This window comes from Leptinotarsa decemlineata, unplaced genomic scaffold (assembly GCF_025532065.1).
Source record: "Leptinotarsa decemlineata unplaced genomic scaffold, Ldec_3_MD MMD2_tig00026328_RagTag_RagTag, whole genome shotgun sequence".
NCBI classification, from domain to species: domain Eukaryota; kingdom Metazoa; phylum Arthropoda; class Insecta; order Coleoptera; family Chrysomelidae; genus Leptinotarsa; species Leptinotarsa decemlineata.
In genome coordinates this window covers 7,595,387-7,620,125 of record NW_027412688.1, presented here as the reverse complement: position 1 = coordinate 7,620,125, position 24,739 = coordinate 7,595,387, and the positions used below count along the sequence as shown (strand labels likewise).

The window sequence follows — 24,739 nt, the reverse complement described above, 5'->3', positions numbered from 1 at the left end:
AAAATTTCAAGATACTAACTGTTGCTGGTCTCTATATTTATGAATTGTGTATATACGTTTAAAGAAACAAGCATAATACACCTTTCCAGCAACATAATTATCCAACTCGTTCTAGAGGCAAACTGATGCCCAATATTCATAGAACAACTCTTTATCAGAAAAGTTTTCTTTATCTTGGACCAAAAATGTTTAATAAATTAGAAGAATCAATTAGAATATCACCAAATCTTAACATTTTCAAATCAAGACTGAAAAAGGCACTTATTGAAAAAAATTGCTACACACTTGACGAATTTTAAACTGTTTTTTTATATTTTAATGACAAAATATCACAACTATGTGATAAAATTGACTTTCATTTATTTATAGTTATTTTTTTTACATAATCTAAGCCAAACAAATAATTATATGTATATACCTATATGTATCATATTTTTAGATTATTGATTACTACAAACATTATACTCTGTAACGTGTCCTATCCTCAGACGTTTTTCTTGTCACTGTACGTATAACAATGTACTTTTTAACAAGGAAATAATAAAAAATTATTATTATTATTATTATTATTATTAGTGGCTTTTCATGGATATTGCGCAACAGATTCATTGCAGTTCAAACCATGCTTTATACATATTCATAGATTTTTCATTACTCTTTAAGTCACAAAATTAATAATGTATTCAGTCACCATATCTCCAAAGAGTGTCGTTTAACAATATCAAATTTATATGACCATTCACTGATATCGTTTGGTTCTGCTTCTGTTTCCATAATCACATTTCTAGGCGTATCTTAAAGTTACTTCTTTGTATAATCTACACATCTATAAATGCGTTAATTTTTTTAAATTGATTGATTTCTCCCTTCATTTGAAAGATTCCCAGATTTTTTTGTATAAAGATGGAGATATTTTCAACACAAGCGTCAGAAATGAGTCTGAGACTTATACCGTATTCTCTCATGAACTTAGTTATAAAATATGTACCTCAACAAGATATCATCATTATTCGATGCGGTAAATGTTGAAAACTAATTCTTGAAGAGACTGATTACTTCATTATTGGATGAGGAGTATGTTGGCCTTGGTTTAATATGTTCTGGCCACGATGTCTCAGATTTTCAGAATCCCTTTGCTAAGGTCTTGAAGTAACTTTTGAGTCTATATTCTAATTGTCCATAAGCTTTACCAACAATTTCTAATCTACAGCTTTGCAAATCTAGCTGTCCCTCTGAAATGCGCGAACAGTAAAGAGAGATGGTAACTGTTCACTACCAACTTTTATTTAGACATATAATCGTGGAAAGAATTTTGGCTCAGATAAATTCGGCAAGTGTTGACATCTACACATATACCAGTAGGGAACGGGAACTAATATTCTTCCTTTTGTGCAGGTGTAAAGTAGTTTAAATATGATGAGTGATAAATAATTGCAAATAATAGATACTGTTGTAAATCATGCCCTAAAGAAAATAACACCGGCCGCCACTGGTAACCATAAACTATTTGTTACCTAGCTAATAGTGCGCGAATATACGATGTTCGCTGCCGCTCTGGATGTAGCGAGAATAATGCTACAAACTTCGATGAAATTCCAACGAATTTTCTACCGCATTCGATTACGCCACAAGCATATCGACACAGTCAAGTGGAAGTTACAGTGCGGTATCTAGTAAAGCGATAGACATTTGAATAATAATTGAAGTTTTAGTTGAAGTGTTTGTTGTATTCCAAGTGAAATGAAGTCAAGTTGGATTATTGTTCATGTAGTAGTCATGTAGTTTAGTCAATTATTGGTCAACCCACGGGAAAAACGTAATAATACGTACATTCCCATTTGAGATGTATGAATAAAATGAAAATGGATCAATTTACAAGAGATAATTGATAGGTAATTGAATGCATAGTCACTAGAAATGATTATGGAACGTAGTAGGTAGATAATCTACAATATTGATAATAACATACCAGTATATTTTCTCAGAAAATATTTTATTTTTTCTCAGAAAATATTTTGATTTATTCATCGGTGTCTATTTTGTCCCCTTCAAAGTAGTCCCACTCAAATATAATACACTATTATCAAGGTTTTTTTTTTTCAATTCTCGAAGCATTTCTTATAGGCAATTTTTGATATGTCCTTAAGCTCGCTCAGCGATTCAGTTTGTATCTCTATCGTCGCATAACGCCGTCCTTCCATGGTTCTCTTCAATCTTGGAAACAGGATAATATCGCAGGCAACCAAATCTGGTAATTACGGTGGCTGAGGCATGACTACGGTGTTGTTTTTGTCAAAAAAATTACGAGCTTGCGATGACGAGTGAGAAGGTGCATTATCGTGATGCAAAAGCTATGAATTGTTTTTCCACAATACCGGATATTTTCTTCATATTGCTTTGCAAGATAATACTTCTTATTGACCATACGACCATGTGGCAAGAACTCCTGATACACTAAGCCATGGTAATCGAAGAGAACAGTGAGTAGAACACTAACATTTGATTGAACTTGACGTGCATTTTTTGGTCTTGGTTCTCCTGGGCTTTTCCATTGTGACGATTGGACTTTGGATTCAGTGTCCTAACCATATATCCATGTTTCGTCACCAGTTATGACCATTTTAAGTAAATCTGTGACGCCGTTGACATCATTCTACAATTTTCTGAGCGATGCTTATACGAACTTCGGTACCACACGCTTCATGTCCAAAATTTCAAAAACGATTGTATGGCGTGAGTCAACCGAAATGCCAATATTCTCGGCAACTTTTCTAATGATGATTCAACGATTCTCCGTAACAATTTTTTGCACTTTCGTAACATTTTCATCGGTTTTTGATGTGCTGGGGCTTCCAGGGCGAGAGTCATCATTCACATCTTCTCATCCTTCTGTGAAAAGGTTCTACCACTTGTAAATATTTTTTCTGACTCAGAGTACAATCACCATATGCCACTGTCAACATTTCGAATGTTTTTGAGCACTTAATTCCATTATCAATACAAAATTTGATTCAAATCCTTTGATCCATTTTTTCGATAGCAGAAAATCGCCGAACACGCAAATCATTCTCACTTTTTTGCCTTTCACCAACAAACTAAAAATGCTGAACAGCTGAAACTGTGAAAATATGTTCTAGGCGAGTGTATCAATATAAAAAAAGAAAAAATCGCTAATCGAATGTACGTAGGCTGCGAAATTTCAACATTCACATCATTTTTTGAATAGCCCACGTATACATATACAGGGTGATTCAAAAGTACTTTGACAAACTTCAGGAGGTGATTCCTCACAATATTCTAATATGAATTGTCCAAATAAATAAATGTCCGGAAACGCTTCGTTTCCAAGATACAGGATGTTGAAGTTTTATTTTTATTTTCGTTTTTTTTTAAATAACTTTTGAAATACTGAACTTAATTAAACGAAACTTGGTAATAGGAGGTTTTTGAGGTGTCGAATTCGAACCTGATGTTCTTATTGCTCTTACTCGTAGGGGGCGCCACCTACACGTCTATTTCTTTTTTAAAGATTCATAACTATTTTGGGCGAACTTCTAGCACATTTTTCAGTAAAAAAATCGATTCCTCTATCATATCTACGTAAATAAGCTACCCTTGTTACTAGTCGCTGTAAGCAACCGTTTTCTATAAATTTGGACTTGAAAACTTCAAGTCGATTATTTGATAATCGATGCATGTTATTACGAATATTTTGCTTTTTTCACAAGAATGCTTTGGAAATGAATTTGACGTTTTACTCGTTTGAAGAGGTCATTACTGTTGGGTACGTTCCTTTATGACATCCTTAAGCGAAATAGTTATTTTTGTATCAAGGGTGCATAATCAGTATTTGTTTTAATAAAATTTGCAAAAAATGTCAACATTTTATCTCAGGAAATTTTGAATATGTAGAATAAACTAAAATAAACGAAAGTAAATTGTATTCAAATAACTTGTTGAAAGTGTCCACCTTCAGCGAAGATACAGGCAGTCAGTCGTCTAGTCATTGAATCTCGTACCCGCTCAAAAATTATTGGTGTGTTTCTTATTGTTTACAGGCGTCTACTATTCGGTTTCTTAGATCTTCCTCGTTCACTACTAGTGTCTTATAAACTAGTGACTTCAAATGTCCCCAAAAATAAAAATCTATCGGGTTTAGATCTGGGGACCTTGGTGCCCACGCCTGGTTAGGTTCTCCTACACCCCTACCGATCCATCAATTTGGATAGACTGTGTTAAGGAATTCCCTGGCTACAACGCTAAAATGGGCCGGAGCCCCATCATGCATAAACCACATGCGGATACGAATTTCTAATGGTACATTCTGAAGTAGTCCCGGCAATTCATTTTCTAAAAAGTGTCTGTAAGTTGCGCCATTCAGTCGGAGCGGAAGAAAGAAAGGACCCATCAAGTAATTATCAATTATTGCCGCCCATACATTTACAGAAAATTGATACTGATAATGCCTTTCACTAACTGCGTGCGGATTTTCGAGAGCCCAAACATGGTTGTTATGAAAGTTTGTGATAGCATTTCGGGAGAAGTTTGCCTCGTCCGTGAAGAGTACATATCTTAAATATTAAGGATTTCCAGCCAATTTTCTCAAAAACCATTGACACATAGTAATGCGTTGGGGAAAGTCTCGTGGCAAAAGAGCTTGTACCCTTTGAATATGGTATGGATAAAACTGTTGATCGTGGATAATTCTCCAAACTGTGGACTGAGTAGAATTGACAGCTTCAGCAATTACTCTTGTGTTTGTTTCTGGATTCTCCTCGAGAGCGTTCAAAACAGCTTCTTCCAATTCTGGGTTTTGAACTGCTCGTGGTCTTCCAATAATATCAGCTGCCCTCTTAAAGCTACCTGTTTCTGCCAAACGATGGTGGAGACTAGCAAATGTTGGAGCTGAAGGCAGTACTCGATTAGGAAATCGCTCCTGGTAAATACGTCTTGCTTCGCGCGCATTGCCATCCGCAAGGCCATAAACGAAATGCATATCGGCTAAATGAGCATTATTGTTTAAATAATCCATTTTTTCAAAATAAGTGTTTTCTACTTCTACTTACGGAAACTTCAACAAAACGTCTAACTGTCACAAAATATGTAATTACCAAAACTACTCACAAACGTCAAATTTATTTTCAAAGCATTCTTGTGAAAAATGCAAAATATTCGTAATAACTTCAACATGCATCGATTATCAAATAATCGACTTGAAGTTTTCAAGTCCAAATATTTAGAAAACGGTTGCTTACAGCGACTAGTAACAAGGGTAGCTTCTTTACGTAGATATGATAAAGGAATCGATTTTTTTACTGAAAACTGTGCTAGAAGTACGCCCAAAAAAGTTATGAATCTTTAAAAAAGAAAAAGACGTGTAGGTGACGCCCCTTACGAGTAAGAACAATAAGAACATCAGGTTCGAATTCGACACCTCAAAAACCTCCTATTACCAAGTTTCGTTTAATTAAGTTCAGTATTTCAAAAGTTATTTGAAAAAAACGAAAATAAAAATAAAATTTCAATATCCTGTATCTTGGAAACGAAGCGTTTCCGGACATTTATTTATTTGGACAATTCATATTAGAATATTGTGAGGAATCACTTCCTGAAGTTTGTCAAAGTACTTTTGAATCACCGTGTATATAATTCACATAATATTTTCAATGATTAGTTGCCTAAAGATTGTATTATGATTTTTCCCCTACTGTTGATGAATGAATTTCGTTAGGAATGTTTTGATTCTGGACATGAACTTCAAATAAATTTCTTTGCTCGTTCATAAAACGATTTCGAAAAAACTGAAAGTAACATTTTCATTTTTTGTCACCTAATATTCAAGTCCAAACCAAACCAACTCACTTGAATTCAAATACGGGTAATACGGCGGCAACCGTACAACGTTGTGATTTAATAATAATAAGAATAATATTTATTTTCCCACAAGACATATAAAATGTATTGGAATGGTCCATATACAGGGCTATTCAAATCCGTTTCTGTACATGGGGATCTCGTAAACGATAAGAGATAGAGTGTCGGTTAAATTGTGCCAAAGTTGCGTATTTAAGAGATCTATTCGATGATGTAAAAAATCGAATATAGCTCTTTTGGTTCTGGAGATATACAGGAAAAAACAAAAAATCCCAAATTATTTTTTTGCCTATATCTTCTTTATTCACAGACATATTGAAAATCTGTCCACATTTTGCTATTGGCACTTGATATGGGCTTTCAGAATATGTCCATGAATTTTTTATACAGGGAGTCATCTGACTTGGGCCACCCCCATCTTTGAACTTTTAAATACGGACCTGTATTTTTTGTTGTAATTTTTGTATCGTCGGCGTTCACTTCATACTGAGAAATTAAATTAAATTTCATATTTTGAGATGTTTGGGTAATATTTGATTATAATTGTATGAATTATTCCCTTATGAAGTACGGACCTGGAAATTGGTTGACTGAGTTGAACAAAAACATAATAGCAACTTTTACTTCTCCCTATGTACCGTAGAGTTTTTCCAATTTTTTTTTATTATTAGGTACCTATTCATATTTTTTTATTGCTCTAAACGTTTTCTACAATGAACTTCGAATAAAAAAACCTTTTATGATTATCTGAAACATATCTACATCAAAAATGCATTCGTGTTTTAATAAGCAGAAAAAGAAATGATAGTAATAAAAACATTCGAAACAAACACTATAATTGTAATGAAAATTGAAATGAAGTAATCTATATATACAAAAAATTAAATTGGAGTTCTTCCATTTCGAGACATTTTTGAACTCGGTTTTTCAAATTATTTATTGCCCTTAACACACTTAATTGCTGCATTGTTGCGAAATCATTCAAAATCCTCCATCTCGAGTCTTCCACATTTTCTATCTCTCTGCCAGCGCGAATCATATTTTTCAATGTCTCCCACAGAAAATAGTCCAAAATAGTAAGATCTAGTGATCTTGCAGGCCATTAGTTTGGCCCAGTATTTGTCTCGCAATGGAAGGACTCCAATTCGAACATTCATTGCGCCATTAATTTTTTTGTGTATATAAATTACTTCATTTCAATTTTCCTTCCTATTATAGTGTTGGTTCTGGATGTTATTAATGTTATCATTTCTTTTTCTGCTCATCAAAACACATAATATATTTTTGTTGTAGATATGTTTCAGATATTCATAAATTTAAAAAAAAATACTCTCTAAAAACTCTACGGTACATAGGGAGACGTAAAAGTTGCTATTGTGTTTTCACTTAACTCAGTCAACTAATTTCCAGGACCGTAATTTAAAAGGGAATAATTCACTTAAATATAATCAAATATTACCGAAACATCCCCATATATAAAATTAAATTCAATTTTTCAGTATGAAGTGAACGTCTACGATCCAAAAAGTACAACAAAAAATACAGGTCCGTATTTAAAAATTCAATGATGGGGGTGGCCCAAGTCAAATGACACCCTATATAAAAGATTCATGGACATATTCTGATAGCCTACATCAGGTGCCAATAGCAAAATGTGGACAGATTTTCAATATGTGTGCGAATAAAAGAGATATAGGCAAAAAAATAATTTGGGATTTTTTGTTTTTCCTGTATATCTCCAGAACCAAAAGAGTTATATTCGATTTTTTTACATCATTGAATAGATCTCTTAAATACGCAACTTTGGCACAATTTAACCGACACTCTATCTCTTATCGTTTACGAGATCCATATGTACAGAAACAAATTTGAATAGCCCTCTATAATGCAAGAGCACTAAAACAGAGTACAATCATTTAAGAATAAAGATATATAAAAGTCAACATAAAAATACATATACACTTACACTTATATACATATACAATATAACTAGCCATTAAAATATTCTTCCAACGAGTAGAAACATTTTTCAATCAGGAATTGTTTGAGGAAGCTATTGATTGTTTTTAAAGGTTGGCTTCTTTCATACTTTTAGGTAAAAGATTGTAAATAGACAAACCTATAATTGCAGGTGCATTGTCAGAGACCTTATATTTTGAGAATGGAATGTGGAATTTTTTCTTTGGCGTGTATTTGATGCTAGGAAGTTCTAATCTAGTTTATGAAGACATAAAATTGAGGTTTCAGCATGTTTTTTCCAAATGGAATATTTCTTCTGGTCCAATTCTCTCCTAATGCACAAATAAGCTGGCGTTCCATGAATATTTTCCTGTTATTTTTCATATTTCTCCATCGAAATCCAAATTTAATGAATTTTTTTGCAAAGACTCCCTGCTAACCTGAGGATCAATATTTCACATGATACTTTCATTAATTTCTCTAAGCGTAGGAAATCGGTAACAATCACAATTTTGTAATTTTTGATACATCTCTTCTTTGCTGCTGAAAATGTTTTTTCTCACCATTTGCATTTTTCTTTCATTTATGATTTGACTTTCCTTACAATCCGCACGCAAACCCCTGTTTCCTCACCTACTCGTTCTTGAACTCTTATAGTTAAAATACAATATTGGTTACAATTTTATTTTTTCAAAAACTACACCTCAACGATTTGATCTCCACAAACTTCATTTGAAAAATATATCACAACATGTTTCGCTAAGACATTAAGTAGTCAAGTGATAATCACTTGAAAAAGCTAATGTCTTAGCGAAACATGTTGTGATATATTTTTCAAATAAAGTTTATGGAGATCAAATCGTTGAGGTGTAGTTTTTGGAATTACTATGGATCTTCATCAAGTAACGGCCGAGTCAATCAGGAAAAAAAAACAAGTTTATTTACTATTATTATTATTATGTCTTACCTTCTCAATCTTAATATGTTGTTCACGATTTCTCTGCTTTGTCCACAGAGAACTTTCTTTTTTATCATTCGAAGGCATTTCAAAGACAGCAAATAACTCACAATTCACCACACAGAATAATTTCTCCACTCACTACTAACACGATGTTGGCTACACGAGTTCCTCGATGTTGATAAGCTCTCGCCGACTGATCTACTGCACATATAGTATTCAGAGGCACAGATAGATTTGCCAGGCTCTACTCGTCTGGTACTTATTCGTGATGATGTGTAGGTATACGAGATGGGTCAGGAAAATCTGAGTTGTTATAGAATGTAACCTTTGAATTAGGTTCCAACAATTGAGGTAAATTTAATAAGAATAAATAATGTATATTTCGGGCTCCATTATGAAACATATTTTGATAATAATTAAGAATAGTGCAGACCGTGCCAAAAAAAAACGTTTTACTTGTATTGAGGCTAGAAGATACACCAAATTTTGCATCAATAGAAATCGATAGAAGTGCAAATGTGGCGTATGAACGCTGTTATTATTTCATCATCTTTGCTAGTGGGGGTATTTTCAAAATGGAAAAAGTACAAAAACTCATTTCAAGTTAAACACAAACAGGCAATGGAACAGAAAATTGCTTTGACCATAATTATCATCTGAAAACTCGCATAGACGTCTCACTGAATCTCAGATTGTCGTTTCATTTTTTGGAATTCATTTATATTGTAATAAAAAGTAATAATTTTGAGTCTATTTTCAGGGCCCACTCAAGCGGAACAAACTGATCGTTTTAAGATGTAACAGTGTTGAAACATATCCAACTAGAATATTGCAGTATTTGCCTGAGAAGATTACAACTATATGATGGGATATACTTACAATCTGTATGTAATATGTTATGTGGTAGTTAATATAACAAACACGACCAAAGATTATCACAAGCAAAACAGCTGAAATTAATTTATTGTTATTTATTTATTAAATGTCCTATTTTAGAATGGTATTGAGAACTGAACATTAGATTCAGATATTTTTTATATATGTAGGAGTATTATTTAGCTCAGAGTTCCTAGCTTTATTAGTATTTTTAATCTTCAAATCATATCTAAATGTAAAACTAGACATAAGTTGTGAAAGATGACATTATCACATGACCAATTTTTATAATTTTTTTTCAAGCAAATTTATACACAACTTGAATTTGAAGTATACTAAAGGGCTTTTATACTCTTGCTAATGACATTTTTTCAATATGAATATCATATGTTTGTAATTTAGTTAATTATAAATTGGTTTGTGAGTATGTATTCGTTATAAGCCGAATGTTACATCCATTGGTGTAAATTAAGAAATTATGGTCTCAAATGAGAAAAGTTACATAGTTAGCAATTTACACAAGTTATTGTTTGATTTTTAAGCGTTACAGGCTTTAAGTTTGTGATATGTACTTAGGAGAAGGTCTAGTATTAATATGGTTTATTGTTTTTTCTTTAATATGGCTTTCGTACTTTTTTACTTTTACTTGTTTGACAATAATAAACAGTTAGCTGAGAAAAACTATTGTTTTCAAATAAAATATAAAACTTTGAGTTTAAATTGCTTTATTTGAGGTTAGTGATAAAAAAAATATAGATCATATTTTTATTTAGTATCATTTCCTTCTTCAAGTGAAGGAGGAAAAAAAAACACTCAATCAGTTGCGAAAACAACCATCTATGTATTGAAAAAATATTGAAATTCTGTAAAACGATAGTATACGTCTTCAATCGGTCTCGAAATCTAAGAAGTTGCCGAAGACTTATGTTTGTATAGCTACGAACGAGTGAACCATTCGTTGCTGAGACTTCAAAATACAGCGTGACTCACGGTCGATGGTGGGTTAGACGTTTCTGGAAAACGCAAAGCATAATTTTTCTGAAAATTTCACCTCTCACATTTCCTTACCTGTTCTATCGATCTAAAATATTTTCAGCATTGCGGCGTTGCCACTTCCATCAAAAAGTCCTAGCAACTTAATTTTTTTAAATGGAACACCCCGTATATTAATACATTTTTGGAATCGCTCTGGTATTTTAATACTTTTTTGTTAATAATGTCCTATACCTTTCTCTCTGTGTTTTCGAGATAAAAAATAAATTGTGCTAAATATGGTCCAAAACATAGCCTTCATTGAAATTAAGTACATCAGTACTTTCAATTCATGAAAAGTTGATATTTTGATGATAGTTTGGACAAACTCGAAATATATAAACACCACCAAGAAATCGACTCCATATCATACAGGGCGTGCTAAAATTACTATTATTTCCATTGTGCATAAAAGTAATCAAAAGTTCATTTTTTCAAATGAAACCCCCTGTATATTACTCGGTGAATTGAAAGATGGTGAAAAATGCTTCAAGATGATATATCATGTCCCTATACCTAAATTGTCAAGTTTTCTCAATAAAGTTGCTTCTTCTAGAAACTTTATTTTTTTTTAGAATTTGGATTTAGGTAGCAGTGGAATTATCAAGCTTATAGCAGTGCGGTTACTTTTATAAGTAATTTACAAAGAGTTATCGACGGTGTTTCGAATCATCTTCCAAAATGAATGCAAATATCGATTATTCAAACGAAGTTCTTATGAAATCATTTACTATACACATGAACAAAGTGATCAAATCATTGTCAGAACGTGTGAAAAATTCAACCAAATGTATCCTGAATTAACACCAATGAACGAGAGGAAGTTTGTAAGGTTACAAAATAATTTCCTTAACTATGGCTCAAAGTTTCCAGGGAACAACTGTACCAAAAATCAGTCATTTCTAGGTAAAAAGTAAGATTTTGTGGGCTAAAACATGTGAAAATACAGACAATAACAGAATAGGATGATTCAAAATAACAAAATTGTAAACAAAATATCACATTTTCACAATAAATGCTGAAAATGTTATCCATTACATCCTAAACACTTTAAAATGTTTTTTTTGTACGCGACTTGTGGTTGCTTTTTCAATTTCCTGGGGATCCAGATCTTCAACACTATTCGCCGTCGTAATTCTTCTTTGGTAGGCACTGGAGTACTGTATACCCTTTCTTTTAAAACACCCCATAAAAAAGTCAAGTGGCGTGAGATCGGGTGATCTCGGTGGCCAATGCCACGGCCCTAAACGCCTAAACCAACGATCGTTGAAGAGTTCGTCAAGTTTCCTGGAAACTTCCTGGGTGGAATGAGCTGGCGCTCCGTCCAGTTGAAACCACGAATTCCTAAATTCCTCTAAAGGCAAATTTTCAACAAAATCTGTTACAGTCGTCCTTAATATTTGGAGATATCTCTCTGCATTCAGTGTGTCTTCATAAATAAAAAGCTAATTTTATTGTTCTTCAGAATACAGAAAATATTCAGGCCAAATTTTTCTTAAAAACCCATTTCTTTTGTAACATGAGGATTATGATAAACCCAAAAATGTTTATTCCTTCTATTGAAAATACCATCCCTCATAAATTGTGATTCGTCGCTCCAAATTATTTTTGACAAAAATTCCAGATCTTCCTGTGTATGAATCAAAAGGGATTCACAAAAATGCATTCTACGTTCGAAGTCTTCTGCTTTTAGAGCTTGAACTTTGGTAAATGTATACGGATGCATTCCGTGATTTTTCAAAATTCGTTGAACTAAAGCATGTGATACACCTAAATCTTTTTCTTCACTGCGAATAGATATGCATAAAAATATGCCAAAACGTTAACAGTATTGTCCCCATTTGAAGTAACAGGTTTTGGTAATGTTGAAGGCGCTTTTAACATGGAGCCGTAGTTAAGGAAATTATTTTGCAATCTTACAAACTTCCTCTCGTTCATTGGCGTTAATTCAGGATACATTTGGTTGAATTTTCTACAAGTTCTGGCAATGATTTGATCACACTGTCCGTGTATAATAAATAATTTCATAAGAACTTCGTTTGAATAATCAATATTTGCATTCATTGTTGGCGATTTTTTGAAACACCGTCAATAACCATTTATCAATTACTTATAAAAGTCACCAAACTGTCATAAGCTTGATATTTCCACGGCTACCTAGAAACCAAATTCTTTAAAAATTATTTTTTGTACAACTGTTATTGAAAATCTCTTTGATAGAAACACTTCAATCAGAACACCTACCAAATCATTTAGAAAAGTTCACACATGCAGTTCGTGCTATTGGTAATATTAAATCCCTGTGAAGTTACTGACGATGACGAAGTAGTATTCAGTCCAACTGTAAAAAGTCATTCATGACTAACCAATAATCCTCCTTAAAATAACGTATGTTGGCGTATGTAGTTGTAACATATGCCTTGTAATCCAACGAACGTGTGTTCAAATCCCATGGACCCTATAATTTTTTTATTATCAGCAGTAACGTTATACAAAAAAATGTTTATGTTACATTTGTTAAAAGTGATTTTATTCTGCTCGTGAGTTTGCTCCACTTGCTGACGCTCGTTTTGCAAATCCCCACTCATAAAATAAAATGCCACTTTCAAAACGTGAATAACTATTTTTCCACAAAAACGGCTTTATTAAGAAAACTTGACGATTTAGGTATTGGGACATGTATATCATCTTAAAGCATTTTTCACCATCTTTCAATTTATCGAGTAATATACAGGAGGTTTCATTTGAAAAAAATGAACTTTCGACTACTTTTATGCGCAATGGAAATCATAGTAATTTTAGCACGCCCTGTATGATATGGAGTCGATTTCTTGGTTTTATTTGAATATTTCGAGTTTGTCCAAACTATCATCAAAATATCAACTTTTCATGAATTGAGAGTACTAATGTACTTAATTTCAATTAAGGCTATGTTTTGGACCATATTTAGCACAATTTATTTTTTATCTCGAAAACAGATAGAGATAGGTATAGGATATTATTAACAAAAAAGTATTAAAATACTAGAGCGATTCCAAAAATGTATTAATATACGGGGTGGTGTACGTGTATATCAATGTTTATATGAAAGTAGCTGTTTCAGGAGGCTTTTTTCCAGTTTGTGTCTGAAAGTTGCTTCTTTGCATGATCTACACATCCATGTATAGAGTTACTCATTTTCAAATGGATTATTTCCTTCCTTGCTTTGGAAGATTCCCACATGTTTTTGTATCAAGATGGAGTAGTAGAAAGCCAAAAACTTTCTTTCCCAAAAAATTAATCACTCCTAAAAATATAACCCCTTCAATTCAAATGAGATTCCTCTTGGCTGGAATTTAATCAAATAGGTGAATAATGAATGTCATTACAATGTCATCGATGACATAAGTACATCAAACTTATTCCGTGACATTGAAAATCGTAATTCGTGAATGAATTGTGTGTATTTTCTATGTTATCCAATTTGGTACTGAAGAGCCCTAAGGCAAGTGTCTTATGGCGAAACAGATGACAGTGTTCCATGTAAGTGAAATTTTTAACCTTTCACTTAGTATATTGTGTAGAAATCCTGTGAATGATATCTGATTCAGTTCCATAACGAATGTTTGGAATACAAACTCAGTAGAGAAAAGTATCTTCTGTATAATTCAGTGTTCATGTAAAAGTAATTCAATGTTTATATGAAAGAGCTGTTTCAGGAGGGCTTTCTTTCAGTTTGTGTCTGAACGTTGCTTCTTTGCATGATTTACACATCCATGTATAGAGTTACTTATTTTCAAATTGATTACTTCCTTCCTTCCTTTGGAAGATTCCCACATTTGTTTGTATCAAGATGGAGTAGTAGAAAGCCAAAAACTTTCTTTCCCAGAAATTATTTTTGAATTCTGCAACAAAATCCAAATTACATTTATTGAACATGTTCTATAGCTATCTCTCACCGTTTTTAAAATATTAATTATTCTGTAATTTTTTTGGCGAAAACATGTTATTTTCAATATTTAATATTGCATGAATTAATCGATACATCGAACTAAAATTCTACCAACATTGAGATAAGGTATGGTGGTTGTTATTTTGGAACGAAATTCAAATCTTATTTTATACAGAGTGTCTGAAACTTTTTCTATTTCCAATCATCTACTCGAATATCAAAAGAGTTTTAACTTTGATTTTGAATTTCACAACCGAATTTCGGCAAGGATAATGGCGAGTCATGATCTAAGTCTGATTTAAAAAACAGAAGAATGGATTTGACAATAACTTGTTTAAAGATATATAATACATTTATTGGATGATTTTCACTATAAAGAGTTTTACAAAAACCGCGACACGCGTTTCGCTAAACAATAGCTTCCTCAAGCATAAACTGTCCGACTGTCATATTGAAGTAGCGAGTCCGGCGACTGGTGATATGGAAAATGAAATAAACATTTCAGGATATTTTTATGCTTATCCTCATGCATCAGTATCTAGTGCTGGGGTTGATTTGGGAATATCTCGAATTTCTATATGGATAATTTTACAAAAACAGAATATGTCTATGCAAGCTTTGCATAGACATGATCCACCAAAACGGGTAGAATATTGCGAAATGGATATCCGAAGATCCCAACTTTTTGAAAAAAATTATATGGACTGACAAATCACAATTTTCATGTGAGGGAATATTCAATTGTCAAAATAATCACTTGTGAGCAAAGGGGATTCCAACAAAATTTCAGTTTTAATGTTTTTTGTATGCTCATGGATGATTGAAGTTTCTATTTGCATTTATGAAGAAAAGTTGAATTTCGAAAAATATTTACATATTCTGAGATCGACTGTGAGTGACTTTCTGGACAATTTGTCCCCTAACTTGTCTCGGAATTGTTGATATTAGTTGAATGGAACTCCTGGACATTGCACACGTGAAGTGAGTAAGGAACTAACCGATATGTTTGACGATCAGTGGATACGTCGTTTGGGTCCTTGGATTTGATCGCTTCGATCATCGGATCAGACTCTCCTAGATTTTAACCTCTGGTTAAATTCAAGCACCGGATCTACTGAATTTTTGTCATCAAATTTTTGTATCAAGTGTCAAATAATTGCGAAGCTAATTTCACAATATTATCTCTTATTTTGTAGTGTAGAATTATTTTTGTTAACAGTTTAATTTTGAAAAGTGTTCGTTCTTGAGTCGAAATAGTAATGTTTGTCATACACCCACTATGAAATTGCATTCATGTAATCCATTAAACCTTACTGAACACCGAATTTTGTATTTGAAATGTTATATTTATATTGAAGCAAAAAAATTATAGAAGAATTCATATCTCATAAACGGTCAAGATAGGTAGATATAGGACATAGTCGATCAAAGTTGTTCACATTAGTTAACTGAATTCGAAAATTGAATAATATACAGAGTTTTCCATTTGAAAAAATTTAGTTATGGTCGTTTATCAAGATACAAATTGAGACGTATTTTTCAGACACTCTGTATAAAATAAGATTTGACTTCCATTCTGAAATAACAACCACATATCTTATCTCAATGTTGCCACAAGTTAAGTTCGATCTGTTAGTTATTTCATGCGATATTAAATATTAAAAATACCATGTTTTCGACAAAAAAAAATTACACAATAATTAATATTTTAAAAACGATGGGAGATAAGTATAGAGCATGTTCAACAAAGGTAATTTGGATTTTGATGCAAAATTCATAAATGATATAATATATAGGGTGTTCCATTTGAAATTTCCAATTTGATGTCTGTTACATGTAGATGTGGTAACATTGCGGTTATGAAAATATTTTCAAACGATATAGATCACAACCATTTACATCAGCAACCAAAATTTAAAACTCTCATCTTTTTTTCTTCTCCAGATGCGTCTAATAGACCATCGAATATAGAATACCCTGTATATTATATCATAAATTATTGAGTCACTATCGTAGTATTGGGTTTTCACTATCAGTGAATTTCAAAAATGGAAGTAATTCTTCATTAAAAGGTTCTTTCGACCATAGTAGTAGTACCCACATCGTTTCATTATCGTAAGTTTTCCAACTTATATCAGATGAGCAAATTGATGACGCATGTGTCATGTGTATTCTTTCATTTTCCTAACTGTAGAATATTGAATTTTTAGGTAACAATGAGGGTAGTAAAAAACATTTGATTAAAAAGTTACAAGAGAACATGGAAAAGATAAAAAAGCACATGATAACAAGAGTTACAAACCTATTCGTCGACAATGAAGGACCGTAATTTAAAAAATCCAATAATAATAACGACCTACATGTTTGCATCCTTACAGTTTATATTGTGTAGCGAATAAGATTACTAGAAACCCTGGTGTTGGTAACGCTTAGATTTTGTTTTGAACTTTTTGAAGGAACCACCTGTTGCTTTTAACAACACTTACGAGAGTTTTCCCAAGATGGCGCTATTCTGAATTGTTCGAGTCCCCGCTGAGTCAGTCAAATTAATTATTATATGTCATTGTCAAAAAGAATTTTCAACTTTTGGTATTTTGAAATTGATATTTTTTGTCATCCCAATCTTTACATTGTTCGCATTTTTTATTATAGTTTTCGTTTAGTTCTCAGTTATTTTAGTTTGGTTACATTTTTCAGTAGTAATAAGGAATAGTTTTATATAGTGTATAAGGATACTTTTTGTAAAATGGGACAATTCTGTATTTTGTGTGGACAGTGTAAAAATTCGAGTAATCATCTGTATTCAGTGCCAAAGGTAAATGAAACATTTTATAATTACTGTCAATCCACCACGGATAAACTAAGTTTGTATCAGCCTACACCAATAACCAACTTCATATTTTGAATAATCCTTCACCCTTTCAAATCCACCTTCTGCTACTAGAGTATCATTACTTTCTTAATCATAATATCAAATTGAAAATAAACATTCTACTCATAGAATCATAGATACCTACAGATGAATATTACAGTATGCAGATAGATTTATTGCATTTCTACAGAATTATTATGAGAAGTAAGTAAGTTTACAGTTACATGAAATTTAACATCCATTTAAAATGTCATGATATTAATATTAGCATAAAATTTAAAACAAATAAAAAATTAAATCTATATCAACAATTAATAAATCATAGATTAAGTTTGAAAATCACTGACTGAGTAGGGCTCCATGTCGAACAAATAGTTCCCCAAGCCTAACAGAATGTTGTATATTTTTGAAATCTTGTGGAAAATTATTGTAGAACTCGAGGGTGTTGTTGTACTGTGGACTTGTATAAAAAAATTTATTGGGTGGTTAAAAGACTACTCATGTATGATGAGAAACCTAATGCTCTCCTAAATATATACTCGTAGTAATTGTTAGCATATAGAATTCCAAGCAACCAAACAGTATGATCTTTTAACTTTACTTGTTCTCAATTGGTGATTTGAATGGTTTTATTTGTGCATTGTACCTGATCAAAATCTGTAATTTATAGGATGAAAACAAGAGGAAACTGTGGATGGATGCTGTTAGGAAATATCTGCCTGATGGTGCTTTTATTTGCTCAAAGCATTTTCCCATCCATTTCATTGGTGAGAAAAAACTATTGAAGGGTGCCAAACCATCATGCATGTGAGTATTCAGTTTCTACAGCACTACCTATAAATCCTATCAAAGATTTGTATATTTTTTCAAGGTGCACTTATAGAGAAGTACTTAATTGTACGAATTTCAAGAAAACGTGCACCATTTCTAGAACCAGTTTACTAATAATTTCTGTAGTTGGAAAGTATCCGTTGAATAAGGTATCAAAAGCAAATTTGATCACATACAAATCAAGAGAGAACACGTGGTGTTATCAAAATGATAAATATCAAATTATTCATATATGAAATGATAAATAACCCCTTCTAGCTTTACCTATCTACAAAAAAAGGTTCTTTTCAACCAGCTGTTCTCTAACGGTAACCCTGAGAAGTTCGCAGTTGGAAACAAACACTCTATGCCATTCATTTCTCTTAAAGATAAAAGATTGTTGTTTTCAGTTCAACTCAAGCATATCAATGTCCTTTTACAAATTTCATATAAGGCTCATAACGGATTTTAAAGAAAGTTATTGATAACATAATATGAGAAGAGATATTTATGTAACCATTATTTAACTGAATCATGTTGAAAAAAGGATATGTCACAAATTGTCCAAATGTGTGGAGTTTAGTTATAACATTTCATATTATTTTTCATTTCAATGATCGCAACTGCTGTTTTGTTCAATATTTAACATCATATTTTCCCTTGATACCTTTCATAAAAATACATCATTATTCAATACGGGCTAATATGTGCTAATATCATTCTATAAATAAAAGGTGATAGTGGAAGAAAGGGGTACAGTTGAAGAACATTTTCTATAAATGCCTGGTTCACAGAAAATTAACTTCATTAACTTCATCCTCTATTTCCTGATATTTCATATTTGTCAATTTTTGTGTAAGCTTACTGCTTACACATGGAAATAATAAATACGTTGTCATTATTATAAACAGCCTCTTCTGAGAACATAATAAAAAAAAGCTGTATCTTTTAGAATCTTCTTGTGAGACGGTTATAATGAAATGCCAGTAGGAATTAGCACAAGTTTCGACTTCTGAGGGCTGCCGTTCGTAGGGGAACGACAGCTGGTTTACAGAAAAACCAATTTTAACAAATACCATTTTAGTTTTTTGTCCATGTTTATTTACAGGGATCTCAATTTATTCAGTTTTGTTTACAATAAATTATATAACAAAGAAAGCTTGTGCTGTAACCACTTATACTACTACTACTATAATTATTATAGACATATTTATGTGTGTTTAATGAAGGACAAAATTAAAGTAATGAAAAACATTTGCATGAGCAAAGAGTGAGATTCTTAAAAATATTTTCATCATCACAGAAGAAATTGATTTTATCAGAGTAGTTATTTTCAAGTCTCAACATTTTAGATGTTGGAGATGGAGAATGATACCCATAGTTAGTTAAGTGATATGGTGTAATAAATAGCTTTATTTGTCTGATGGACCTTCGTGGAACGTTGAAAGTTATAGGGGAGAGAATTTCCGGGCAATCAATGAAACCAGATATAAATTTCAATAGATAAACTAATGATTTAGTGTAACTTCGATTCTGAAATCAGCATGAAATATTTCTAAAATCGAACTGAATGTATAAACCCATCCTGTCTAATTTCGTAATACATAGTTAGTTTCCTGGCTTTGCCCTGATCATTTTCAGTAAAAATATTTGACTGCAACTGAGACAATCATATTCGGTTGCGTTGATGAAGTAATCTTAGAGAATAAAGTTTAAATCTGAAATTAGTTTCAATGAATATCTTATGCACTTGAAACGTTTGGAGTTTACCAAAGAAGACAACAGCAAAACCCGAAAACCAACCAAAACATTGAAGTCAGTCATGAAATCATACTACATGAGCTATTGAAAATTGTTGATGAAAGATGCTGAAATTTTCCCAGATTCAAAGATTGATTTTCATTTTTTTATAACTGGTTTTATTTTTCAGTTTGCAGTTGGATTATCCAGTGGAAAAAACTCCGTTTGAAACATGAACAACTGAAATACTTGAATTCCTATATTTAGTTCTGTGATCATTTTTTCAAAGAATGTTTGATAAAGCTTCTGCCAAATATCTGATAAGGATTGTGTGATTATTTATATAGTTTTATTAATTTAATTAAATAAAATTTATTGATCTAAAGGGTAAAACATGTTTTAGACAAGTAAATTGATGGATATATAGCTGTTACTATGTGGTAGAAGATCATCATGAAAAATTTAGATTTTAGACAAGTTCTATTGTGAAATTGACGTGATAGTCATTTTTATTTTTTATAATAAAAATAGGTATTTTGATATTTTTTATTTCTCAGTGAAACCGCTCCTGAACTTCCACTAAACGTTTTTCCTAGTCCATCCTGTAGTATTCTACCCGATTCACACTCTGTCACAACACATCCATTGGCAATTTCTAGCAGTATTCAACTAGAGAATATTCCTAACCCCATTTTGGTTTCAAATACTTGATGACATCCAGATTGAACCAAGATCATTTGGAGGTGATAATGTTCACATATCCATAACAATTCCAATCAACTTTGTTGATATCATTTTCAGCATTTTTGGGATGATGAGAGCTGCAGGTGGATGCAATACTCATCCCGAGTCAATTCAAGTTGGACAATATTCCGCCTAATGTCCCTCTATTCTCTGATAAAACCGCCCAGGGAAAGTAATGTTAGTGGAGGAGAAATGATGAAATCCCTTCTTCATATTGGAGATCTGAAAGAAAAACAGCAAAAATTTATATTCTATATTGAAATAGAAGAAACTATCTCCGAAATTGAAGAAGACTTCTCAGGTATTGATGAAGCTTTTGCTTATTTCTGTGAATATGTTGCAAAAAAAATTACACATTCTCCACACCAAATGTGGAGAATGTGTGGATTCGATATTGGAGAAGGGAAATGAAATATTCAATTCCCTCATAAGAAACAAGAGCAGAGGATTTTTAATATTACCATCACAAAAAATTAATAGCTTTCTTCACGATGTTGAAGCCACAATAATATCAGGTGTTTTTGAGAGGGAACTTAAAAGAAATTGCTTTCCAGTAATTTTAATCAAATTGTCAAATTTTTCTCCCAAAAATATTGTAGGTTGTGAACACAAGGAAGAATTGTCAAGAGAGGCACTGAGGGCATATTTGATTTCTAGATTGAATATCTGCTGTGCTAAAGAGCATAATGAAAGAGCCCTCGAAAATAAAAATTAAAAAAAATACAATTTTCTGTGAGTCAAATTTCGAAAAATCTGAAAATATCTGTTGAGATGTGATACTCTCATCAGCTGTATGTTTTTTTTTAAATTTGATAGAATATTTTCAAAAAACTACCAGTATCATAATTGATGATCACATTATTTGAAAAAAAGAACTCTTTTACACACTCAATGTAAAAGGTTGTAGTAAGCAATTAAAGTATATCAGAAGACATTTTGTATTTGTATTCTAAAAGACACTAAACTACTTTCATGCAGTCTGCAGAAATTCAACCTGGTGTTCTCTGAACATTACGGTATTTTACTTATCGTGGGAACCTGAATATAAAAGAAATCCCATCACAAGGAAACTGGAAGTTAATTTACCACTGGTAAGGATATTAAATACAATTTCACCTCAGAGATAAAAAACTAACTTAACTTTTGAACGGTTTGACGTAGAAACATGAAAAAAACGTTTGGAGGCTATTACCGATACTATTTTTTGAAAAAAAAACACTGATTGCTCGATAGATGGCTGGGGGAGGCACTTCCACTTTTTTCAAAATTTTAATTGGCATGGGGGTCAAGTGTCAAATTGGTCTATCAGTGATGACCAATATGACTCAATGAAATCAAATTAAAATAATAATAATGGAAGATATTTGAATTAAACTTTGTTCAATTTATGCTGGAACTGTAAATTTCAATAATTATAAATACAGAAATCTTATAAACTTTAATTTACTTTTACAGACAATAAATAGTTCACATTCTTTCTGAACCAAAGAAGTTATTCAATACATCTGATGATCAACGGAAGGTAATTGACCATCTTACATCTATTGTAAATTAATAAATTTTGCCTTGTAATTTCTCTCAAGTTATTTGCAGAACCCAAAGGCTTGCATGACGAGTTCAAGGTGGGACTGTAGTGCTATTTCTCTTGAGTGATTTTGTGTACTTAACGAGATGTGTATGTATAAGAAAATCAATGTCCTGATTCATGAGTAGAACTGCTAGGTGTGATACACATACATCCATAGTCACTATGAGTAGATGTATTTTGGTTGAATATCTATTAGAAAACAGCTGTGTTTCTACTCATTACATTGTTCTTCGTATATAAACCGCTTATTCCAAATTTTATGCATCAATGAGGAAACTTTTTTATTATTAATTAAAAAAAAACGGTCAAAAGTTGGTGCTTATCAAAATGATCTCTTAACAGGTAATCGAAAAGTTCGACAAAGAATTCACTGGGAATGTTTCTTTGTAATCTAGTGAATTATTCAGTTGTTTTTCCATTCCAATACTATACTAAAAACATGTATTCAAGTATATAATATTTATACTTACCACCTGTTTTGCGGAATTCGTTCCGATAAACAACCAATGTCAACTACATAATAACATCTGCCAACATTTCTTGAGTTGAAATATCAAGAAATTACACGAAATTTCTTCAAAACTTTGCTTGGGTTGAAACTTCAACTAATAATTCACCAGAACTTGGACACTTATCTTTCGATTTAATACTGATAATTCATCAATAACACTTAAAACACAAAAAAATCATTAACTCACTTTTTAAGTTATCCGAAAAGCACAGTAGGTATGAAAAATCAATGTGGAATTAAATATAAATACAAATACACCCTGTGTGGTCTTATGATTACAGTTTTCTGTAATGACTGCTTGCGCCATCTGAAACGGCGTAAACGGCGTTGATCTCTGCTAATCAAGTTAGCCATAAATCCCTCATTTTACCCCAAACTTTTGCAGGTATGAGTAGATGCACCAGGGTTTTTAGACATCTTAGTAGCGAACTCATAAATGTTTCATAGCTTTCTAAGATCATTCGATCTGACGGCAGAAAGTATGGGGCATTCAAATAAAATGTGATGTATGATAAACATGAATATTGCACACAAAGAAAATTTCTCTGAAATGTAGTATATATACCTTTGAAAGCTAGTTCTAAACTATGTTTATATATTAAGCGAATTTGAGCAACTAAGTATTCGAATGTTGTGAATAGGCCTTTGAAAAGTGAGAAAAGTTTTTGATGACCGGTCTCTTGAATAATTGAGGTGAAAAAAAGAGAAAAACCTGGCATTGAGGAGTCTATCAGAATCTTCATCGAGGCATTTTGTCTCGTATTTTGTAATTATTTCACTTTTTTCAGCTGCTAGTACACGGTTGATGGAGGTAAGGAAAAAATCTCACAGAATTAATTCCTACCAATGTCGATGTTTCAAACTTTCTCAGTCATACTCAGATAATTTTTTGGTGTTCATACGCTTCGTTCCCATATCTCCTGTGTGTTTTGTAGAAATATAATTTCTAAACAAATCCAATACAAGATACAAAACCTATTTTTGTGAAATGTTATCATATTTTTATTTTTAAATGTATCTGACGACAAAACATCGGTTCAAACTCCACCTTGTATGGTTTGAAAAGTGGCAATGAGAAAATGTTTTTTATTTCTCAACATCTTCCTAAATAATAATAATAATAATAAACAGCTTTATTTCAGGGTAGATTACAAACTTTTATTGCAAAAGGTCGGTAACATAGAATGAAATGGCGTCAAACAAGAAGGTACAGATTTATTGTTATAAATATTTTTAAATGAATGTTCCAGTGAGATATGCGTTCAAATCATAGGGCTCTAAGTCTATAAGAAGTTTTTTTAGTTCTCTTTTGAAAACTAAAATTTTCTTAGTTAGTTTTAATCTGTTAGGAAGATGGTTGAAAAGCTTGATTGACATATAGTGGGCGCTTTTTTCAGTTACTGTTAGTCTATGAAGGGGATATATATATATTAATTTGTTCTAGTGGGATACTTATGAGCAGGTAGGTGTGAATTTTTATAAATGAACATTAGGCATTCATAGATATAAATCGCGTATCATTATATTGGTGGATTTGAATACTGTTCTGCAAGTTTGGTTATAATTTAAGTTGTTGATTCCTCTTATTATTCTTTTTTGAACTATGAAGATTTTTTCGATATTTCGATTGCTACCCCAAAAAATAATTCCGTATAGAGCAACCGATTCGAAGTTAGCCGTGTATATTGTTTTTATAGCCTCGTTTTGCAGATATTTTGATGTAACTCTAATTCCGTACGATATTCCACTCAGTTTGTTTGCGAGGTTATCAATATGAGAAGTCCAATTCATGTTCTCGTCTATGTGGATTCCTAAAAATTTGGTGTTATGGGACAGTTCAA

The 24,739-nt window shown here is 32.1% G+C and overlaps 1 protein-coding gene and 1 long non-coding RNA gene across 4 annotated transcripts in view; one reads left to right on the top strand and one right to left on the bottom strand.

Annotated features, from left to right (window-relative positions):
- LOC111510070 (uncharacterized) overlaps nt 1-10,383 on the top strand; it is a 55,822-nt gene extending 45,439 nt beyond the window's left edge. For both annotated transcript variants that reach the window (XM_074182244.1, XM_074182245.1), the window contains exon 9: nt 9,555-10,383. The gene's annotated coding sequence lies outside the window, so the exon portion shown is untranslated. The remainder of the gene's footprint in view (nt 1-9,554) is intronic.
- A 9,010-nt stretch (nt 10,384-19,393) lies between these two features.
- On the bottom strand, nt 19,394-23,321 carry LOC141485468 (uncharacterized). Of its 2 annotated transcripts, XR_012467229.1 has the most exons (3): nt 22,858-23,059; nt 20,066-21,021; nt 19,394-19,975 (listed from the first exon to the last, which is right to left on the bottom strand). It is a non-coding gene; the product is annotated as an uncharacterized lncRNA (long non-coding RNA). The 2 variants fall into 2 exon arrangements; XR_012467228.1 differs by having other exon boundaries at nt 19,394-21,021; nt 22,858-23,321.
- Nucleotides 23,322-24,739: the final 1,418 nt, after the last annotated feature.